We start from the raw sequence: 20,962 nt of genomic DNA, 5'->3' as shown, positions 1-20,962 counted from the left end.
GTCTCTACCACCACATTTTCTCCCCTTTGCATGCCAAAGTATAAATCTGGGTTCCAACCCTGCAACTTGGGAGTCAGTCAGCCTCTTGGCAAGCACAGGGATCCACCTACTTGCTCAACTTGCAGGACTGGGACCTTGGAGTACATATATAGCGGGTCAGAAATGTGTACACCGCTTGTATCCTCCACTCCTTTTCCACACAGTGCAGTCCAGTACAATTTGCACCATTGATTCAGCAAAAATATTCTGATCTAGCTAACCTGCCTTTTCTTACTCATAGCTTAGCCATACAATATAAACAGAAATGGAACTTTCTATCTGCCTTACATTGAGCTATAGGAAAAGGGCTTCAGAATCATTTCTTTGGATCAAGAGACAGAAAGAGGCACCAGATCTGGAAGGTGTCTAAAAATCAGGTGCACTTGAAAGGAGAGGGTCTAGTACAGCAATGGATGAAAAAATTCATTCTGCTCAAAAAGAGTGGGCAGAGAGAGAGCAAGACAAAAAAAGCTATAGAGAAAAGTGGAGCAAGAACAAAGGGAAAATGAAATTCTTCTTTTTACTTAAATTTATGGTGGAGATTGTATTTAGCAACCAACCCAACTAATTGTTGTAGCCATTTGGAGTTGTAGCCAAAGCAACCTCACAAATAGCTCTTCCCCTTGCCAAATTATGGACTCCCCTCATTTGAAAGGGGCAGGATGCAGGCATCTCCTGCAATTTTTCATTTCATTTTTGGTTATCATAGATATCCCCTTTGGTGTGTAGCCAAATCCTCAAGACCTCAAGGATCAAAACTTCCATTGACTGTGGTTTTTAATGTCAATGTTTTTAATGGGATTGGGCCAGTTAATCACTCAGTATGAACAAAACAGTATATTGCCATCACTAATTGACTCTGAAATGTTGCTATCGTTCAGCGTTTATTGTCCAAACGCTAGTATTTTTTGTAAATCTATAATGCATATAAAATGTAATTCTATATGACGTTCACTCATAGCAATGCTATTTCCAAGCTCCAAAGAGTTTTGATAGAAAATTTTCAATGAGCCCAAATACCCACCCTTTGCACATGGCGAACTATATTCAACACTGACATAAAACCTGTGCGGTTATGTACGCTTGAAGAAAGTCTGTGCAACGAGTCCATTATGATATTACATTTATGTGAACAATTCGGTGGACAAAGTCAGAAACACAAGTGGTGCGGTAGTAAGTACAGTATGATCAGTTCTCTCAAAGCGCCTCATCCATCACATTAAGCAACTGGAGAGTCTTCCATTGTCTTTAGTAGGCTTTGGATGAGGTCTGAAATCCAAAATAACTCACACTGTTTGTGTTTGTTGGGTTATATCCACACTAAAACCTTAAAAATCAGGAAAGTGGTTGAAATACTATTCTAATTTTAGCATTCAAAGATTAAATTTGTCCATTGCCATGTTGTATCACAGAGATGCCACTGATGTCAGAAGATTTAGGAAACTCGTTGCTGGAACCATTTCTCCTCCTATATGGAGATACTTCACTAATCTTGTTTTCTTCTTGTAGTTGATTCTTTTAGAGAGATATTTTTTTGGGCAAGATATTAGGAATATGGGACAGTGCCGTGACAACTCTGGAGGACCAGGGCTTGCTGAGGTGGGAACCATTGTGTGGAAGTGGGGCATGTGTAGGGGGCTGGGGAAGTGCCTGGTCTTATAGAAGCAGAAGGACTAGAGATGCCTCAGGTATCAGAAATTACACCAAATCTGAAATTCCCTAAACTTTCCAAACATCAGCACTTATCCACACACCTACAGTTTCCATCTCTAGTCAAAATGGAGAGATCTGAATTGAATATTAGTAGCTCTATACAACTTCACAGTAGAATTAAGGTAAATCATGGATGCCATCCAACATGCGAAAGGAAAACATTGGACCTTTATTTCCCTAGTAGAAATTCCAGTTGACTTCATTAGAATCCATGAAATTGTCTCTACAGGATCAATAGTCCCAGAAACCAATAGCCCAATAGAGCCATTGCTCTGTTCCAAATTTTCTGTTTTATAATTTCATATATAAATTCACACTAACATTGGGAAGCACCAGGGCAGATTAATGAGTTTTATGAGGAAGTTGAAGCCTGACTGTCTAGGTAGGTACAGAGCGTCCCATCACTACAGTAGCTGAGTGCCTCCCAAACATTGGTGGATTTAGCCTCAGATATCCCTCCTTTTCCATTTCACAAATGAGGAACAGAGAGATGACGTAGGTTGCCCCAGGAAATCAGTGTTGGAGCCCAGAACTGAAACCAGATCCCCTGATTCCCAGTCCTGTTGCACAAAGTCATCCTTCCACCCTATGCCAGTGGTGAGGGGGAAGCACAAGCAGCACCAACCAACTGCAAAAGCCTTTATGTTTCATTGCTGAGTGCCAGTGATGGGGCCAGCAGATGATGTAATCCTCTCCTATTGGCCCACAGAGAGTATGATGTTGCCTGCTGTGATCCTGGCCCAGCAACCCTGCAAGATCTCACTGACTTGTCTTTCAGTAAACTGCAAACATAAAAACCTGTTCTTATTGTGGTTTGCTGAAGATCTGATTAGCAAGGTTATACTCCGTGTGTGTATGCATTTATGTATGTGTATGTGGATACAAATATATATTTAAATAGGTGTATGCATAAATATACATTAATGCACACAGAGGCTTAAATATGCACGTATTTTATCTTTAAAAACTACAGATGCACACAAATAAAAAGATTTAGATTTTTTTTAAATGGACTTTCTACGTGAAATGTGAAATCAGTAATGCTCACGTGGCCACAGGCTGCTAAATAATTAATCAATAGCAGCAGTGTGGCAGTTTGAAATGTAAATGTGATGGATGAAGGTGTGATGCTTGTCATCAAGTAGAAAATGATGTGACTGGAATGGATAACCTCCAGTACCTGCTGACTGGGAAAAGCTTGGACACAAAGATAAAGTAAAGCCATCAGACAGTAGCTCCGGCAACCCCTAATTCTTGCCTTTGACCCACAGTTCACTTTCATGTCCCTGTCCCAGAAGAGATGTTTAAAAAAATGATGAAGAGAGATCTTGGGGTGAGGAAGGGGAGAGAAAACCATCTAAAGAAATGTTACCTGACAAGGCTTCAGGCTACATATTTGAGAACCCTTCTCTTTTCTTTATGTTCTCCTTCTTCCGTTAAAAAAAAAATGGAAGCTTCTTTTTTCTTTCCTTTCTTCCCAAATTCTCTAGAGCCGTTCCTGCAAGTGGTTCTGTGACTCGGAAACTGACAACAGCTGCATGCAAAGGAACAAAGAATGAGACTGACAATTTGGAGTGTGAGCAGGTGAGAGAGACACCTCTTACTTATCAAACTAGGCTGTAAAAAATTGCTCTTTTTACTCAGTGTACTAGAAATAGACCTGATTTAACTAGGCATTGATCCAAATTATTTATTTGTGCCAAGATGTGATGCTAATTGAATTTTTAGGTCAACTAGTTGTCTGTAGCTTCTCCATTCAACTACTGTAAGGGAAGCATAGCTCTAATTTGGAAAGAGGGAAATCCTCTTTCAGAATCATTACTGTACATTATTCTACAGGAGAATTTATGCCACTATGGTAAAGGGTCTACAAGAATGTCCACCAAAGAGTCTGTTTTCTGGGAGTTTATAACTTTGTCTGTCTGTCCAGAAACATGATGTACTAGGGCTCAGCCAGGGAGAAATGTATTTTTGTAAATTAATAATAAATGATTTTTATCTATTTCTCCATTTTAGAAATGCAAGACTGCAAATAGTGTTTACCAGTTTGGTTGCTTTTTTTTTCCCCTACAAGTCAAAATTACATTTTATTGTAAAGTACATTTTGAGTGGTCACAATCTGAACGAGGCTCTTTTACTTTTAAAAAAAAAAATCAAATGTCCACTCTTTTAAGCAAATGAATAAATGTGATGACTTCACGTTATATGGATGTTTTAGACTGTTCTGAAGTCTACATTGGTAAATATCCATTTTAGGTGGAAGCTAAAAGTATTTATATAATAGGCCACTGAGGTACAAAAATAGCTTTTATAGTTTTTTAGGCACAAAGAGTATATAAATATATGCAATTAAGAGTTCTTTAAATATCTGTAAATACTGTACATATTTTACCATTGTAATGGCTTCAGTAGCCAAAATTCATGAGTTAATTCTCACATACTTCCGTGAAAGATTATCTTTTCTTTTTTTCCTTTTCTGGGATTTTAAAATTATCTTTATATTATCATTATACAAAAGAAACAAGGAAATGAGGAAATACAGAAGTTATTTATACAGAAGTAAAAGAGCCTAGTTTAAATTTAAAAAGCCAAGATTTCAGAGGCTACACTAAAACAGAAAGTCTGTTCTACTCTTTTCCATAATAAATATTTCATTTTTACATTGGGCCAGATCCTCAGCTGGTGTAGCTCTCTTGAAGTCAGTGACCTTCAATGTATTGCCAGCTAGCTAGCTGTGCTATTTACAGAACACCAAACACTTCAGTATCTAAGCCCTGATTTTTCTGCTCATAGGTCCTTTCCATATATAGGAGTAATACCGTTGGTTGATATAGAGTTAAGCTTTGATCTTAATTTTCTGGCATTTTAATACAGTCCTTTAGTTTTATAGATCCAGGGCCTGATTCTTGTTTACGCTAAGGCATCTTTACACAACTTTTGCATTTACGTTTATACCCTTTAAGGTCCTTTTATATTGCCAGAGTGATGTAAAGGTGTCTTCATGTAAATGAGAATCAGGCCTCTGGAACTTTGTGATGGTTTTGATTTGACAAGCACAAGGATATGGTTACCATACAAATTGTGTTATTTTCTGAAGGATATGCTCTTACATTTGACAGCCTCTGAAAGATAGCTGGCGTAACGGTCTAATATCGGGTGTTGCTGGTCTGTCTCTCCACACCATATTAGCAATGTTTGTTGCTTTCAGGACTCCCTTCTGTTTCGGCAGTTGTATTGCAATTAATACAATTATATTAATGTCGCTTGATGCAACAGTTTATTTTATGTGTAGTTTTCAAAACTGTTTTTTCTTTAGTAAAAAATTAAAACACATACATCCATAGTTCTCAACAAGGAGATTTCCCATCTACAGGGCCACAGTCTGTCCTCAGATGCGCACGTAGAGTTCCAATTGGTTCCAGTGGGGACTGTGTGCTTATCTGAGGACTGAATTTCACCATTAGTTTCTAATCTGATGGAAAGGCACTATCTCAGGAGAGTGCTATCACTGAGTTTATTTATATCTATATATGTGCTTCTAGTGAGCCACTCACCATGATATCTAAGGTAGTAATGCTGGGTTCAGAAATAAAACACTCCACCAATCTAAGAGCTCAGCTACATAGTTTTGCATCTGCATATTAGTAGTAGTAGTAATAATAATTTGTATTGTAATAGCACCTAAAGGCCCCAACAGTCAGGGCCCAATTGTGCTTGGCCCTGTACAAACACATCACAGAAAGGCAGTTCCTGTCCTAAAAAGCTTATTATCTAAGTAATGTAATGTAATAAGTGTAATGTATATGTACGTGTTGTTTTTCCTATGGGTCTCCTTGTAAGATACCAGGTGCATCATTTGCCCACTTTGCTCATACTGATGGGAGTGAAACGTGACGCTATGGATCTCCCAAACTAGAGAGTTTTGTTTCTCCTCAAGGATTATACCAAATCAACCATATTTCATCATGAGGAATAACTGCTTTAACCCACAGTTGATTTCATATGGCATATTTCACTAGTATGCCTTCTGAAAATCCTTGCAAAATACACTATAGACCTAAAGCATGATCTCCTTTTCCGAAATGAATGGGTTTGATTACTGGTGTATTCATTTTGTAAAAGGTACAAAAGGATACAAATGTGCCTTTCCATTTCATGTAATGCCAAAGGAAGACCTTATTGCCCTTTTATTTCAATTCCCCCAATCTGAAAAATAAAAACATGAGTTGATTATATGTTTTTTACCATTAAATGCATTATTGCTTTTGTGTTTTGACATTTAATTCCTCTTACCAAAATACATGGTAGGAATTAAAAAGTTGAAACCTTTTATGGGTCTGATGTACAATTCCCTTCTGTGTATTTCAATAAGAGAAACAAAACAATAAAACCTTAAAGCAGGTAACAGTGAAACCCTCTGAAAATGAAGTCTTTTTCACACTGAACAACCTAACTATGGTCCCAGTCTTACCGTCCTTATTCAGGCCAAAGTCTCTTTGAAATGAGTGGAAGTTTGGAATGAGTCAAAGCTGAATAGGATCTGCAGGTTTGAGCCTATAGCTGTAACTGTGCACTGAGGAGCAGATTTAAGGGTTACTGGCCAGTCTGCAAATGAATTTTGGAGGCCAAATGACAGGGTCTGCCCTGGAGCGTAAGAGGATTTGGCCTGAGGATGAGAGGAGTGGCTGTGGGGAGCAAGCAATCAGGTACAGCTCTGCCAGTGCTGGAGCAGGCAGGCAGGTGTGCAGTGTTTGGGTGGTTTCAGAGTAACAGCCGTGTTAGTCTGTATTCGTAAAAAGAAAAGGAGTACTTGTGGCACCTTAGAGACTAACCAGTTGTGTTGCTGTGCCAGCTTCAGGGGAGCAAGCAGCCTGGGTTCCGGGACATGGACAGGAATCAGGTTTTGTGGGCTGATCAAAAGATCTGTGTGTATATGGACAGAATCAAAGTTTGTTGATGTATGATTTGGCACTTGGCTTTCTGTGGAGTAACAGAAACAATTACCTTTCTAGTACTGGGTCTCTCTTGCATTTATTTTCTTTTCTCTTCCTGCTGGTGTATCCTTTCCTCAGTCTTTCTCAGTATTTTTTCTTCAGTCTAACTTGTCTGTACTGTTAAAACTGTCCCCTCCCTTTTCTTCTGCCCCAGCCTTTCTCTTCTTGTGCTGTATTCTCTCCCTCCTTTCTCCTGTTCTTTTAGTTTCTCCTTCCCTCCCTCCCTCGTGTGCTCTCTTCCTCCTCTGTCTCTTACTCCTTTCCTTTCAGCTCCTCACTCCTTCCACTGGCTCCTTACCTTGTCCTCCCCTTCAGTGCTACCCAAATTCCTCTGCCTCTCTCCACTCCACCTTCTATTCTCACTCACTGTGTATTCTGTACCCCTGACGTCCCTTCCATACACACCCTCCATCACTATCACCCCTCCCTCAGATGTGCACACACCTCCTTCCATACACCCCACAAAGAGACATTCTGCCATGCTTTCACTCCCACACACACTGCTGCCCACTCAACCCAACACACTTTGAATTTTCCCCCCTCTCCTCAAGCCAGGATATGAAGGAGGGCACAATTTTCTCTCTTCCACGCCAGAGGAGGGTCTGAGACTGATGTAAGGGATAATATCTGAGCTAGCCAGAGTGGAGGGAGCAGGAAAGAGAGACTCACTTAATGCAGGGAGAGCAGCTGATTAAGTAGCCAGCTGGGAGGCTGGCAGTGAGGGTGAAGGGGCACAGAGTTAGCCGGAGCCAACAGTGTCGGACAGCAAGAAGGGAAAGACTTGGAACCTAAAGTGAGCAGGGAAGAGCTATTCTGGCCATCTTTGATCTAAGAGTTATAGCTTCCCAAGATCACAGCAACTCGGATTGCATTAGAGATCAGGGGTCTGGTTGGTTAGCTACTACTCATGCTGCCCCTGAGATCCTCCACTGTTTGAGCTTCTCAGCACAATAAAACAATTTGGGATTTCCATGCCTTAACAAACAAATTGCATTGTGAGTTCACCCATAGATGTAAAGGTGTAGTTTTCAACTATCAGTTCCACTTGTGTGCTCACAATTCCGCCTGCAGCGCCAGTACTTTCTATGGATGTGGTGAGAGCTCACACGAAATTATGTGTAAATAAGTAGAAGCTGAGTTCTAGCACTGAAAATCAAATCCCTAGTAAATAATCCTGACTACAGAGCATCAGGAGGAATAGGACCTAGGCCCTTCAGCAGGGAAACACAGGCATATGCCACTTGAGTTGAGGACTTTAAGCTGATGGTAGTAGTAGGCTTTCATCCCTTCTGTAGTCCAACCTCTAGACAAGTCTTGTGATTAAAGCATGAGACTGAGAATCTAGAGATCTGAAGTCTGTTTCTGCCATTAGCTTTTCCACAGACCAGCGATGTAATCTTGGACAAGTCTTTTGGTCTCTCTGTGCCTTAGTTTCCCCATCCAGGGATAATAACTACCTCAGTGAGCTGTTGCAAAACTAAATATATTCATATTGGTAAAGTGCTTTGATATTCTCAGAGAAGAAGGTGCTATAGAAGTGCAAATAACTATTATCAATGAAGTCAGTGTGACTAAAGTCTTCATTGAGTTATTTTGGATATTGTATTTCTTCTACACTCCTTTCTTACTAATAAGAAGATTAATTAATGCAGAACATATAGGTATCTCTGTCTCCACAGATTACACAATGGATTTTGAGTCATTCCTTCTCATTTCTTTTTCTGGAGACAACAGTGTCTAACAACTGCTGAATTTACTGCTGCTTATCTTGAAAGGGAGCTATTACTCAAAATGTGGAACTTGGGAGCAGGGATTTCAGTTCAAATGGAAATTTTATGGAACAGATTTCACCCTATCGTCCAGAAGTAAATGTCAGCTCTCTCGATAGTTTGAAACTTGCTGTTTGTTCAGCCCCAGAAATCAGGTGATGAACCAGAACTTCAGCCCCTCAGAAACCAAACACTTTATGCTTCAGAGAAGTTGGCTGGGTTTTTTTGTTTTGTTTTGTTTTTGTTTTTTACTTTTTTATAATTTTGATAGATGATATTTTGTTCTGTGGTGAGATTTAATGTGTGTCGCTGTGGAACAATTTCAATTGTCAAAAACAACAACAACAAAAAGCAATATTTCAATATTTCTCAAGAAAAAGCTTCAAAGGTTTCAGATCTTTTTAAAATGTTTCTGCTTTATTTTGACGTGGCATAAAAGTTTTGTATGCATTCTCGCATCCACTATTGTGACAGCTGTATTTAATGAGTGCAAAATGATCAGAAAAACAGCCTTTACTGTGGGTTGCCATTGCCAGATGATGACAGGATAGAGGCAGTACTGTAATGAGAGAAGCAGCAAAGTAGTTCACGCATCTACTGATGAGGTATTTCCATCCCAGTCATCTAGGTGTACCCTTTGAAAGTACCGCATTGGTCATGTTACCTGGAAGGTTCAACCAGTTTTCTTTCCGTGTAAAGCCTGAATGTTTAAAATTAAACTATATGTTCGTAGCTTGAGGTCATGAAGGTATTGACTGTGACATGCTTTTTGTGAGTAAAACACTGAGCTCCTCTAAGAGAAAAAATAAAGTCCCAGTTCTGTCTATAAATACAGGCTTTTTCATAACAGTGATACTGAGCACAAAACATAATCAGTGGAGATATAAGAAATGAAACATTACACACTTAGTTTGCTTCCTAATAATTATGCATATTTAATATCAGAGAAATTTAGACAAAACTGGAAGCAGTATAAATTATATCTAAGTGGATGTAGCGCATTTAGGGTTGTTGTTGTTTTTTCAAAGCTACGTCTTTCCTGACTTCCTCTGGTGACTGTTAGCTTATCGTGCCTTTGTACAAGAGATCTAAGTATCTCATTCTCTCTTGTGTCTCCATATGGTACCATTTCCCAGCTATTCTTCCCTCGGTCATGAGATGACAGCAAGAATGGATTGTCAAACTGGACCGTTAAGACAATTTACTCTGGGGGAAAAAAATCCTGTGGGTGTTTAAAAGCTTTACTGTAAGTTATATTTGATTAATTTATGCTTCTACTGACAAATAATTAGGTCAGCAATTAATTTTAAAATGCAAATGTGCTACAGGCCTTCATGTTTTAAGAAATACTTACCCTTTGTCTTAGGTTTGTACTTGTGTTAAAGTCTTACTGGATATAGTTGGGTGAAAGAATGAAATTATGTTTTGTAATAGTTTGTTTACTTGATTTTTTAGCAAATATTGATGGCAAATGTTTGTTTGGGAAGGATCATGTGTGGTGGAATTTAATGGAATAACGCAACCTAGCAGTGTAGTAAAGAATCATCCATTTAAAACAAATATTTTTACACACGTCTGCTGCCAAATATTTGTCTACCTGGGTGGATCAGACACAGACAGACAGACAGTGATGTCAGTAGCAGAGGGCTTTGTCAAAGTCTTACATGCCTGCTTATGTGTGTCCTAAAAAAACAGAAAGGAAAATGTACTTAATAACACTACTAGTTTTATTCATAGAGTGCCTATCTACCACTATATCTTGGGGGCTTTATAATAAAACAAATACAGATTAAAGGCCCAATCCTGCCTAAGTGAAGCTAACTGGAGCTTTGCTATGGCCCTTTAGGGGACAACGGCCTTTAAGACTGGGTCTTACATGACTGAAACATACAATATTTTATAAACTATTCAAAATTAATATGAAGTCATAAATAAAAGTCAACATCCCATGCCTGAAGTCAATGACCTTCACCAATTAACAGGTGTTTTAAATCCACTTAATAGAGGTTACTTTTGTGGTAAAAAAGGAGGGCACTCCATAGCCTCCTCACTATAGTGGCAAAGATATGGCCAGTGATATGTACTGTGAAAATACATTGCCTTCAGTGAAGTTCTTCTTAATTTCACTGGGGAGTGGGGGAGATCTAAAACATGCTTGTTGCCTCTCCTGCTCCTGAAAACCTTAAGTTCCTATAGCCCCCATTCTCTTGAGGACAGAATATATATACCTGCTATCATGACCCCTGGTTTTTCTAGGTTTCTCCTGGAAAGAGAGGGGTAAGTAGAATAATGAAGTCTCACTTTATATGAGAAGCTTATGCTCTAATAAATTGGTTAGTCTCTAAGGTGCCACAAGTCCTCCTGTTCTTTTTGCAGAGACAGACTGACATGGCTGCTACTCTGAAATCTAACTTTATATATAGGCAATGATCCTTTTTTTCTGCCCACATTTGTGAGAAAGAAAAACACAAATGTAATTGGATTCATAATGCAGGTTGCTTGATGCTGTCTGGAACTCAGAAGCTTGATATTCCCAGAAGGGAAGGAAGAAAGCTTATTTTCACTAACCAACCATTTCCCACACCAGTTATTGCATTTGTGTTGTTTAGCTACTGTAATGAGCTGACAGGCCTTTTGCTTTTATGGTGGAAGGGATCGGGTACTAAACTTGTTCATGGAATAAAGTGAGCCTGGAATGAGAACAGCGCTCTCTATGTGGTGTTCAATGCAATCTTGTTTAATGTGGGTTAGAGCAATAGCAGATTTTGTCTCATATGAAAAATTAATATGTAAAATACAGGCTAACCTTGCAAGCGTGAGAGACCCTCTGTTGATCTTATTGAAAATAAGAACTAGAACGATGTTGTTGATGAAAGCTTGAGTTAGTCAGAAAGTGTGCATTAAATAATAGAAAAGAAAAGGAAATAAATGTGAAGGGCCTGATAATGGAAGTTTATGTTGTTCTGCAACTCACAGAAGCTGATTCATAATAATAGGTAGAATACTGTTCCAGACTGATACATCTGTAATATTGACAGCATAATCCTGAGAGATATTCAGAACCAGAATTATAAATACACAGCACCTCTCAGAACCTGGCCCAGAGTTTATATATCATAAACCTGATATGAATATGCAAGACACACCTGAAATGTTGTAAGTTTACATAAGGATGATTATTTCCTCTAGGTAGTAGCTGTTTGTTACATGAAAAATAAATGAACGTAATATTAATAGAGCACTGCACTCTCAAACTGAAAAAAAAACTTCAATAAATTTTGCATAAAATCATCTTGTTTATGCTTGAAAAATAATTCTTTCAAATCTGCTTGATCTAAAGAGGTGATTATAAAAAAGTGGTAAAGCTACAAAAAAAAGAATTTTAAAATATCTTAGCACTCTCAAATTAGATATTTTATTAATATATTTGTATTTATTTCCATCAAAACTGCAGTACTAAATATTCCAGCTGCTTTATGGAAGTCTTCTGCTAGTTTCATTTCACTCAGCCACTCATGTTCAATAGTTATCCCTTCATGTAAATAAATATACTGACAATGCTGATGTCACATAGTCTGTCTTTTTCTCGCTCCGTCCTTTGGACCTTAGGTGTTTTTCAATCTGCTATGGAGCAATGAGTGAGAATCATTTCTTAGGATCAGATTGGCATATCCCATATGATGGATTTTCTGTAACTACACGGGACAGAGACAGGGTTGGTGGATATCTGTTCTGTTTCCATGTATATGATCCAGCTCCCACTGAAGTCAATGGAAGTTTTGCCATTGATGTCAAAGGCCATATGTCTCTAAGTTTGTAAAGTGATAAAAATAGTTCTACTAGGATTCTGCTGGAATCGTGGCATTTTTTGTTGAGCAGAAAACAGAGGTAAAATCGTGTATTTTTCTCCAAATTGTCACAGTTGAGATCTTTTTCCTATGGACAGAAATGACCCAAGGAAGTGATTTCAAATGGTTGTTCCCACTCGAGTTGGTTGGAAATTTTTCATCAAAACAGTTTTCCGGTGAATTTTGTCAAAATTGAAATGTTTCAAATAAGTGTTGATTTTGAGTACATTTGTTTTTCAGAAAACCCCAAAAGGAAGCATTTCACTAACATTGAAACATCATGTTTTGACAATTTCAGAATGGAACATTTCAATCTTTCTTTTCAAAACAATTTTCCAAAACTAAATGAATTATTTTTATGCAGGAAAAAAAAACTTTTAAAAAGTTGTTAAAGGGTGATATTGAAACAACATGTTTTGATTTTTTCAAAATGAAACATTTCCATTGACCTGAAATGAACTTTTTTTCTTCAGAATTTATCACCTACCATCATGTTGTCACTATTTGTGTGTACGTGTCACCAAATCTACTTAGACCTGATCTCATTCCTTAAAACTTCACATTGCAACACTGCACTATTTTGTTCATCTTTTCTTAGCTGGAGAAAAGCAAACAGTACTGCGCACTGTCCTTCTCATCCTGTCAACTTTTTTCAAACAGCACTGTTTTGCTAAACAAGATGGGTCTTCTGTCACTTTTGTTTTAGATCTTCTCACTTAGTATCTGCAGACCTCAATTAGTAAGTGGACACAGACCGTGTCTATTGTTTGTTGACTTCTCTGTCCCAGCAGGAGAGCACAGTTAGGATCTGAGCCTTAAATTCTAAGGTGTTGATTCTATTCTCTAATATGGACACACAAAAGCCAGATACTGTTTAATGGTAAAACAGCCACTTTTACAACACGCAGCAATGCTTCTTCGGGTAGCAAGATCACTGCCCAAAGGGTGGAGGTTCCAACGACCTAAGCCCAAAGCAATGCAGTGTGCAGCTGCAGTCAGACCCCATGCTTTAGGGATCCCTCTTGTTCCGGGACTCCATCTTTAAAAACAGAGAAGATGAGCTGGAGCCAGCAAGCAAAGTTTAACAGACCCCCTTTGAAGACTCAATCTCAGCTGTGTGGGAAGAAAGAGGGTGTTGGTAGTTTATCTGTTTTGCCAGCCTGGAAAAGACCCTGCAGCTATAAAAGCTTCCAAATGCCCCAGGGCAAGTGTCACAGTGTCCCACTGGTGCTTCTGTAACTGCCATCGAAGCAGCTCGGTGATAAAGGCATTACCTTTAGAGGAGGAGAAAGTAGAGTGATGCACTAAATTCAGACAGGGCACTCCCTCCTCCCTGTAAGTTGCTGGGGAGTAGCGTTCACCACCACATGGGAGCCAATCAGGGAAGAGACAAAGAGAATGTAGAAGAAGAGGGGAATTAGCTGGCTGGAAGGAGAGAGGAGGGAAGCACTGAACACTGTTCCTCCACACTGATTGCCCTCAGAAGATGTCCTCAGAAAATGAAACCACAGTGCCTATGTCAAATGTAAAACTTTCTCAAACCCAGGCACAGCCTCTTGCTCCCCACTCCATCCTATGTCAATCCCCTCGCAGCACCCATGACAATTAGCAAGCTAGAAAATCCCAACTGGCAAAAATAAATCTGTGCAGGTTACGTGTAAGCGGGGGAATAGTCCCGCTATTGTGGAGAACTTTCCTGGCTTCTGCACTACCCCGGTGAAGTGGGCTAGGGAAAGGATCTGAGTCCTCGCTCCCACTTCCTTTACCCAGTGGCCTCCCTGCCCTTGAGGACTCCCCTTCCACTCTCCTGCCTGGCAGAGTCCTCATAACCGCAACAAGGCTGGGCCCAGGATTCCTGGGGGGCTCAACCCCCAACCCTGCTGTGGTCACTTAGGACAGGGCCTAGGGTGTCCCCACTCCGGGGTATTCTCTCTGCACTGGGCACTTCTCTGACCCACTGACCATTACACACAATGTAAAGCAAATGCAAGTTATTTAATCAACAATTAATTTTAAAAAGAATAAGGGAAATGGGAAAGGTTAAAAGAAACACTTCAACCCGCTCTGTGGCAGGGAACATCACAAACAGCGTCTCTGGAATGTCAGGGCAGTTCACAGTCTGTTCCTTGTAAGTCCCAGGCCTCCTTCTGAGGCCCTGGCTGTGCTGCAGGGATGCTGTGGGTTGGACACTCGCTCTGGTGGTGGCCAAACGCTCTCAGGCTCTAGGTGGCAGGGCCCTTCTTCCCAGCATTGCCCCCGCCCTGTCAGGGTTACCAATCCCCACCACAGGTCTGGCCTGCAGAGCCTCCTGGCTGAGGCATCTCCCTGTGCTGAGCCCGCTGCCCAGGGTCCCCCTCACTCTCCCCAGCTGCTCACCGCACCCAGCTCCGGACTGCTCCAGCCCCACCACTCTGTCTCAGCACAACTGCTGCTGCTCTGCCTCCAGCTCCCTGGGCTGCTTTTCTGGCCCCTCTGGCTCTGGTTGCTGCAGCTCTCCTCCCAGGGCAAGTCTGCTCTCTCTGGGCTGTGCCTCTGGCTTTGGGGCTGCAGCTCTGCTCCCAGGACAGGGTCTGCTCTCTCTGGATCTGACGCGGCTCTACTACCCAAGCTCAGCTTGGGCCCCTGCTTTCTCCTTAGCTCGGCCCCACTCTGTCTGACCCAGGCAAATCCAGCTCACACGGAGGACAGGACTTCCCTGGCCTCCTGATTTCCTGAATAGCCTGCCCGCCCTGTCATTCAGGCTGATCTGGAGCATTGGCCTCTCCCCATTCTTCCTGGGGACTGTCAGTCTCAGGGTCCTGATTCCCCATCGACCCTTCCCCCTTTTAGTACTGGGAGCTAGCAACTAAAACACCCACACTGAATGTTAGTAAGGTGGCAACAGTCCCCTTACATACGGAAAAGTGCCTGCGGCCACACACATGTGACTTCACTGGAGAATCTAGATCCAGCCCTAAGGGATCTGGTGCAGAGACCAAAGGAAGACAACTACAATTGAAATGTGTGTAAATTAAAACCCTTCTTGTTTCAAGAAGCTCTCATATCAAATGAGCCCATTCTATATTTTTTTTAAACTGGAAGGTATTAACAAAGATTGCCTATAGAAGATGCTAAAAGAAAAGGAGTACTAGTGGCACCTTCGAGACTAACCAATTTATTTAGTATAGAAGATGCTGCGTTTCTCGATCCATTCATGTCACTTTGTATTTTTGCACTAGACTAGTTTAAAACTTTGACTTTAACCAACATGAAAGGCCCTTAAACAGTAAACAGCATATCATCAAAAACAAATAGATTAAAAAGTGAACATATATAGCCATTATATTTCTTCCCAGCACAGCTTAGTTTGCTGCACTACCTAGAAGTATAAGACTGGCAGATCTGGGGCAGAGGTATGTAATGGGCCTTTTTGCTTTCTTTTGTTCCGTCTCCAGTAATAAATAATCAGTTTTAGAGAATTGATAAAAAGAGACAAGAATGAAAAGTGAATATGACACATTTATGAGATGGATTTTTTTTATCTGTTTCTTAAATCCGGCACCTTTGTTTCAGATCATATTAAAAAAAAGAAAAGGGAGAACCACACATCATCGTGCATTGCAGTAGTGAATACACATGAATAGATGGATCATACTCTATCAGAGGAAGAAAATTCGCCAAAAAATTACTTGACAAGTTGAAAAAAATTGTTCTATTATCTTTCCAATTTAATAAAACAAACAAACAAACCATAGGCCTAGAGCCAGCAGAGGTTAAAAACATATTGTTTCCACATGAATCCCTATCAAAGGCTTCTGAATGAAGATTCTGAAGTTGAAACTTCATCTGCATTTAAAATTTCCATTAGCACTTTAAAAAAACCTGGAGTTTATGAATCCTGATTTGCCCCATGCTTCCCAATCCTGATTGATAAGAAGGAGCAGCATGAGCACTATTTTCCCCCATCATTCCACCAAAGCTAATGAAGTTGAGGATTAGTTACTTGATCTAATGGCAATAGCTTTCCAATAGACATGCACGGAATCATTGATTAGTTTGTCCGCGCCTTGTTTGCGTTGGAACACTGTTCAATTTACACCAATTAAAGAATGCTTGGTTTGTGTATTGAAGAATAATTAAGGGATGGGATTCCCTATAGGCTGCTAAAAATGACATCTGACTGGAATGGTGATTACAGCATGAAGGCAGCATTAGTATTTAAATAGTCTGACTGCTCTATAAAATCATTACAGCATCTCACCATGAAAAAGAGCATTAGTTAATTTTGCTTATAACTGAATTATTTGTATGTATTTGCCTGGTCACTTTAAGCAAATTGGACAAGGCAAAGCTTAAAACGAGTGTGCGGAGTTTGGTGTCAGAGGTAGCTAGAGCACCATTTAGGATAATTATGAGATATATATAAATACTCACAAATGAACAACAGAGCTTTGTCAGAGATACTCAGATGAATGCAAAGCATAAAAATAAATTTGTTGCTGAAAGAAAAAAATCATAGGGGAAATGGTATGGTAATTATATAATAATCAAAACTTTACACAAGAAATTCTTATCTGGCCACCACCTTGGTTCTCAAACCGTTGCCCAAAAGTCTGTGGAGCTCTTGCTGGTGGTCCACTGAATGACACATCTTGAGAACCATGCAGTGAGAGATTCGGGTGTGGCCATGGAAAGTGGTGCAGGAGAGTAGATCTCCCTTGTGAAGTGATTCACAGAATGAAACCACTGGAGAACCACTGGCCTAACACATCCATGCAATGCTTTCATAGACAAACTTGGTTTTCCATGGATTACAAGGGGGAGAGTGTTTAAATTAAAAGAAAATAAACTTGGGGGGAATGTTTTTAGTGTCCATTAATCATCCCTTCTAGCCTTTAAAAAAAAAGCTGAAAGATTATAGTATCTACAATAATGGTCCAAAACATGACAGTAACATTACTGTAGCATATGCTGCTTGAGGCCATTCCTATACTATATTTACTTTTCTGTAGTCTATTTAAATGTAGTATATTTATTTTACTATATTTAGTTACTGTAGTATATTTTATAAGGTCATCTGCTCACTTCAAGGCCTCACATTGCAGCCACCATCCTTCCTTTAAGGATTTATGGGATTTCGTTTGAAGGTCATCAACACACTCTTTAATTGATCAAAGAGTTCACTGTTAAGGAATATGATAAGATTCTTCCATTTAAGCCTCTGAGGGGAATGAGACTCAGAATAAATTAGATCTGAGTCATCCCACATAACTGTAGAACACAACCGCTGAGCTGTCCTCCATTTTGTTTTAAATTATAAATAGTTTTTTTTTAAAAAAGCCTCCTGCTTCTGCTCTGCTATTGGTCTTCACCACTTTACTGTGGCCCTTCAAAGTTAATACTTCCTTTCAGTGACCAGCAAAAATCTCCCTTTGCAACAAGGCCGATATAGAGGTGTATTGTTCCCTCCACCCAGGCAAAGAATGCCTGTTAATTTAATAGGAACTATACATCCAGAAAAGGGGGAAACTATACCCTGGGGAGTAGTCATGGAAGATTAATGGCAGCAGGAGAAAAGTGATACAGTGCAGGCAGAACAAAATCAGAACCACCCATACAAAGCTGGACAAGAGTTCATTTTTTAAAAGTCAATCAGAACGACAGGAAAGCTTATTAAAAAATCAGGACTGTTGCAGTGCATTTTTACTTACACTGGCTTTCAGGAGACATGAATAGAAACCAAACAGTAACTCGTTTTTTTTTCATACCTCGTCTCAGAGGTCTCACTAGCAAAGAAGGATTTTAGCACTTAATTCCTGTACTTTTATGTGGAAAATTAGGAATTTGCATCTTAAAAGGAAATTGCTTTTCAAACTCTCATAAATTTTGGGTTTCATTTTTTTAAATAGAGAACAGCATTCTCTACCTTCATCCCCAACACATAATAAATAGCAATTTCAATTGGTTCTTCTCAGAAAGGGGTAGGCCAGAAGGGAAGTAGAACTAGACAATGAGAGAGGTATTCCCGGTTACTGCTGAGAGGAGGCAAGGTGTGTACATTTAGCCATTTATTCTCCTCAGCACTCCCCAGTAGGCACACGCCTTATTCTTTGAATTTAAATCTGAGGGACTGCATGGGAGAATGTTTAATTTGGGACAGTAAGTATTTAGCTAACATTTGACCATGCAAGTCTGAAAATCTCAGGACCTATCTGAATTATAATGAGTGTTTCAGGGGGTTGTGATTTTTTTTTGTTTGCTTTTGTGAGGTGGTTGTTTTGGGGTTTGTTTGGTTTTTTGGTGGTGGTGGTAGTGGTGTGGGGGCTTAGTTTAAGATGATTTATCTATTCTGGAATCAGCTACTTGGAGATCCAGCTGCGGTCCAAGATGAGTGTCAACATTTACAAAGACTTCTGGTGAAGCTCCCTTTCCCCGCTCCTCCCACAGGAAGATTACAACATGAGTGTTGGCACATCAGCTAGCCTGAGCTTGATGACATTCAGTCAAAAATTAGTTAGCAATAAGGTTAGTACAAATCATCATTTGATATATTACTGAGTCATATGGGGTGAGGTGGCTGCTCTCATTTTGGCCCTGCTTCTCTTGCTCAGTGCATCATCCACACGGAAACCGGTGGCTGGGTTGTGGTGTTCTTCTAATCCATTCTGCGGTGTTCTGTCAAAGAACAGTGGTCACTTGAACATATTCTGGATTTATCTATGCACAAATTGCTCTTGTGATAACATACAAAATGAGTGGTTGTTTGGAAACAATTGTTTGACAAGCTGTTGACCCTTCACTTCTTAAAAGAGTTAAGTATTTAGAGTTGCTAACTGGTAATAACTACAAATAGCCATGCGCCACAGACTTGGGATCTGTAACCAGATTTAAAACAACCCCGTGCTCTAGGAGTTTTGGATCTGAGGTTGACTTTGGGCTCAACTCTGCAGGTGATAATCAGTGATAAGCAAAGCTCAAAGGATTTGGTTTAGTTTCAGTTATGTGCACGCATCATCAAAGGGAAGAACAGCAACTAAGATTTTCAAAAGTGACCAGAGATTTCTTTTAGGTATCTCATTTTGGGGGTTCCAAAAACAAGACACCTTAAGAGGCCTAATTTTAACAAGATGGGTGATCAGCATTTTCTAAAAAATCAGGCTCCTTTAATATATCTTAAGTTAGGCACCCAAAAATTGAGAAACTGAAAATCACTAGTCGTTTTCAAAAATTTTGGCCACCTTTATTGGGCGCTGCAGAGGAGTTCAGTAGTAGTATCTCTGTCTTGGGGAATTTATGCTATAAGAGATCCTGGAAGTGCTCATAAAATCCAATTTCCACTCTTTAAAAAAAAAGTTGTCATGCAATTGTAATGCAGTCCAAAACTCTGCAATAATACATTGTAAGCTGTATTGTGCGGGACCATTACCTTAGAATAGTGTTGCATTTATAAACAAGGGCAGCCTCATAGTCTTTTGACTGTGAAAGGTCCATTAAGTAGTACCATCCATTATCTTTGCATGTGAAAGGAGATAAGAATGATAAGGTGATCCAGGTGAAAATTCGTTTTCATAGCCAATATTTTAAAGGTTGTATAATCTACTGGAAAAAGTCTGTCCAGTCCAACAATCTAAATGCAATGATCCTTCATATAAGGATCATATAGGTAAATCGCCTTCCAACTAGAGTTATGAAAACCTTTCCAAGTTCAGTTTGAACTAGTTCTGTATGCAATCAGTTCTCATGAGTTTGAGTGCCTTGATTTTCTAAAAGGTCTGAACAAACCTATTTTTCCAATGTTCAAATTTGGGATCACACACGTTTTGCATGAATTCACACAAGAATACTGAAACCAGGAGTAGAGCTTTTTGCCACTGGAGATGTGCCTGATCCATGAAGTTCAAATCTAGATTTGGATCAGAACTGAGGAGTCCCCAAGAACTGCAGACTTCCAAATACTCAATCTGTTACAGAGATAGGTCTGAGCCATTAATTTCTCACATCCAAATTCAGATTTGTATCAGAATTTCCTCAGAACTCAAGAAAGTTCAGATCTAGTGTTGCACTCCAGACACATCTGTAGTAGCCAAATTGGAAAACCCTCTGTGATGTGCACATTTTGACCTTCCACAGATCTCATTTTCCTCCAGGGCATTTTGGAAGAGGCCCTGGAGGTTTTTCGCCTTCCTCTGTAGCATGGGGCACGGGTCACTTGCTAGAGGATTCTCTGCTCCTTGAAGTCTTTAAACCATGATTTGAGGACTTCAGTAGCTCAGACATAGGTGAGAGGTTTTTCGCAGGAGTGGGTGGGTGAGATTCTGTGGCCTGCGTTGTGCAGAAGGTCGGACTAGATGATCATAATGGTCACTTCTGACCTTAGTATCTATGAATCTATGAATCATTCCTCAGACTCAAAATGCACAAGTGAATAGCAGACTCAAGCAGGCTGATTCTCATTCACACTAAGGCCTTGTGACACCACTCTGGATTTGACAAAAATGTCAAGTTTTGGCATAACTTTTTCAGACACAAGCAAATCTTGAGTGAACCACTGCTGGTTTCAGAGTAACAGCCGTGTTAGTCTGTATTCGCAAAAAGAATTCGTGAGCTACAGCTTATGCTC

This window comes from Chelonia mydas, chromosome 1 (assembly GCF_015237465.2).
Source record: "Chelonia mydas isolate rCheMyd1 chromosome 1, rCheMyd1.pri.v2, whole genome shotgun sequence".
Classification (NCBI taxonomy): Eukaryota; Metazoa; Chordata; order Testudines; family Cheloniidae; genus Chelonia; species Chelonia mydas.
The sequence above is the reverse complement of the archived record's forward strand: the minus strand, read 5'-3'. Positions refer to the sequence as shown.